Raw genomic sequence first — 3824 nt, 5'->3', positions numbered from 1 at the left:
ATTTTTTACATATAGTAATTATCATTAAACTTCCTGTTTCCTCAAGGTTCTGACCCTTCCTCAAAAAATTCACTTACTCTCTGTACAAATTTTAAAAATGGTTTCGCTTGTTTCTATTAAAAATAGAGTCAATAAGGAATCCAGGAATATAAATTTCACACCATAATTATTTTTTTACAATTTTTGGTGATTTTCCAAAGTTTAGAACAGGGGATCCGAAATCATCCAGCCCTGTTCAGTAAAAATTCAGATATCTCCAAAAATACACTCTTTGCTTATTCTATTTATTTCATATGAAAATAGACACATTCAGCTTCATTTCATATATTATTCAGCTTCCCATTCATTTTTCACCATTTATGGTGATTTTTCAAAGTTACCCATCTGCTGTTGTTCAACACAGTTTATAACTAATCGTTCTTTTTTTTGTTTTTGATATTTTCTCCATCTCATACATGGATCGATTTAGTATCCACTCATATTTGCCCCATAAAAATTTCCACCATATGGCAATATTCACCTTCCACACTTTTTCGTTGAGCACTCGGAATGTTAACGTTATTGTGGATCTCGCACTTAGCACCACCACTTAATCGGGGAATCAGCACTTAGCAACCCCTTGGGGGAATCAGCACATAGCAACCCCTTTTATTTCAGAGATACGTGGATATCGCACTAGCACCACCAATGAACGGGAATCAGCACTTAGCAACCCCTCGGGGGAATCAGCACATAGCAACCCCCTTTCACATTTCAAGATACGGTGGATATCGCACATAGCACACCAATGAATCGGGGAATCAGCACCATAACCCCTTTATGTACAACATACTTCGGCTTATTCCGAGTGTTCAACCCATAAATCATATATTGCAACTCTTTACCACCTTTCCCGATTAACAACATTTTTAGGATATGGCCAAACATTTATTTAATTCCAAATAAATCTCAACATATATCAATTAATGTCAAAATAATACATCAAGTCACGTGTTTACTTACCTCGGTGTAAAATATCGTAATTTTGCACTTCACTCCACTATCTTTTCTTTTCCTCGTTTGAGATAATCTTCACGTCTTTCTTGATCTATAATAGCAAATTTAACTCATTTAATGTTCACATTCATTAAAATAATCCACCACCCAACTTTTTGAAAAATTACAATTTTGCCCCCAAACTTTTGCATAATTACACTTTGTCCCCAAGCTCGGAAATTAAACTTCATCACTTATTCTAGGTTTTATGACATGCTGAACATTTTTCCCTTCTATGGCAACATCAAATTCTCACTCTAACATACACTTATGAACAATAATTATTTTTACTGATTATGCCTATTTACCCGTTTTCGCTTAAAATCGCTTAGCAAAAGTTGTTAACATAATTTAGCTTCATATTCCACCATAAAACAGCAAATAAACACATTTCACTATGGGTATTTTTCAATATGAGCCCTAACACGAATTATTGCTAGAATAAGCTAACCGAGTTACGAGGATTCCAAAATGCGAAGAACATAAAACGGGGCTAGGATGCACTTACTATGAGCTTGAGAAAGAAAGAAACCTTAGCTATGGCTTCCTTCAAATTTCGGCAGCAACTAATGAGGAAGATGATGATTTTTGTCATCTTTTCCCATTTTATTTTTTTTATTACCAAATGACTAATATGCCCCCACTTAAAAAAATCTATTTCTCTCATTTCTTATGTCTATTTTGTCCATCAACTAACTAATGGTCTAATTACCACATAAAGACCTCCAATTTAAAATTTCATATCAATTAGATACTTCTACATATAGAACTCAACTTTTGCACTATTTACAATTTAGTCCTTTTGACTAAATTGAGTGCCCAAACGTCGAAATTTCGAACGAATTTTTACGAAAATTTTCCGTGAAATTGTAGATCATAAAAATATAATAATAACCATATTTCCCTTGTCGGATTTGTGGTCCCGAAACCACTATTCCGACTAGGCCCAAAATCGGGCTGTTACAACTCTCCCCCTTAAGGATTTTCGTCCCCGAAAATCTTACCGGAAAAGAGATTTGGGTACTGTTTCCTCATAATTTCCTCCGGTTCCCACGTAGCTTCCTCCATCCCATGTTTTTGCCACAGTACTTTTACTAAGGATACACTTTTATTCCTTAACTGCTTGACTTCCCGAGCCAAAATCTTTATTGGTTCTTCCTCATAAGTCATATCTGGTCTGACCTCAATCTCTGTAGGGGAAACTATATGTGAAGGATCCGAACGGTAACGTCGCAACATCGACACATGAAACACATTATGTATCTTTTCCAACTCCGGTGGTAAAGCTAACTGATATGCTACAGGGCCAACTCTCTCGGTAACTTCATATGGTCCAATAAATCGTGGACTTAGTTTGCCTTTACGACCAAATCTCAGAATCTTCTTCCATGGAGACACCTTCAAGAACACCTTATCACCTACTTGAAACTCAATTTCTTTTCTCTTTAAATCCGCATACGACTTTTGCCGATCTGAGGCAGCCTTTAAACAGTCACGAATTATTTTCACCTTTTCTTCAGTTTCTTTCACCAAGTCGACTCCATGAATCCGGTTCTCATCGAGCTCAGTCCAATATAAAGGAGTTCTACACTTACGCCCATATAATGCTTCATACGGTGCCATTCGTATACTTGACTGATAGCTATTGTTATAAGCAAATTCAACCAATGGTAGATATTTCTCCCAACTGCCTTTCAATTCTAAAATACAACACCGGAGCATATCTTCAAGAATTTGAATCACCCTTTCCGATTGCCCGTCATTTGCGGATGAAACGCAGTACTGAAATTCAATTTTGTACCCAAGGCTTCCTGCAACTTTATCCAAAACCTCGAAGTAAATCTCGGATCTCTATCCGATATAATAGATTTAGGCACCCATGTAATCTCACTATTTCAGCAACATATAATTCTGCCAACCTGTCAAGTGAGTAATCAATGCGTATCGGAATAAAATGAGCCGACTTTGTCAATCTATCAACAATTACCCAAATAGCATCTTTCTTCTTTGGAGTTAAAGGCAATCCTGTCACAAATCCATCGTAATACTATCCCACTTCCACTCTGGAATTGTTATCGGTTGAAGTAAACCCGATGGTACTTGATGCTCAGCCTTCACTTGTTGACAGATTAAACACTTTGATACAAATTCCGAGATATCCTTTTCATGCCTGGCCACCAATACAACTTCTTCAAATCATTATACATTTTCACACTACCCGGATGAACTGACAAGTCACCACTATGTGCCTCACATAAAATGGTCTGAATTAACTCATCATTTCTTGGTACACATACTCTATCCCGGAACATCAAGCAATCATCTGAACCAATTTGAAAATCTGAGTCAACACCTGCTTCACACTGAGCTCTCTTGGCTTGCAATTTACTGTCATTCTTTTGAGATTCCCGAATTTGCTGAAGAAATAATGGTCTAGCTCTCAATTCAACCAACATTGAGCCATCATCAGATAAAGTTAACATCGTACCCATAGCTCTCAAAGCAAATAAAGATTTTCTGCTCAAGGCATCAGCAACCACATTAGCTTTCCCGGGGTGATAATCAATCACTAGCTCATAGTCTTTGATTAGCTCGAGCCATCTTCGTTGCCGCAAATTCAAATCTTTTTGGCTCATCAATACTTCAAACTCTTATGATCAGTGAAGATTCGGCACTTTTCACCATACAAATAATGACGCCAAATTTTTAAAGCAAAAACAATGGCAGCCAATTCTAAATCATGCGTCGGATAATTCTTCTCATGCGGTTTCAATTGTCTCGAAGCATAA

This window comes from Gossypium hirsutum, chromosome D01 (assembly GCF_007990345.1).
Source record: "Gossypium hirsutum isolate 1008001.06 chromosome D01, Gossypium_hirsutum_v2.1, whole genome shotgun sequence".
In the NCBI taxonomy this organism is placed as follows: Eukaryota; Viridiplantae; Streptophyta; class Magnoliopsida; order Malvales; family Malvaceae; genus Gossypium; species Gossypium hirsutum.
This window is presented reverse-complemented; position numbering follows the sequence as displayed.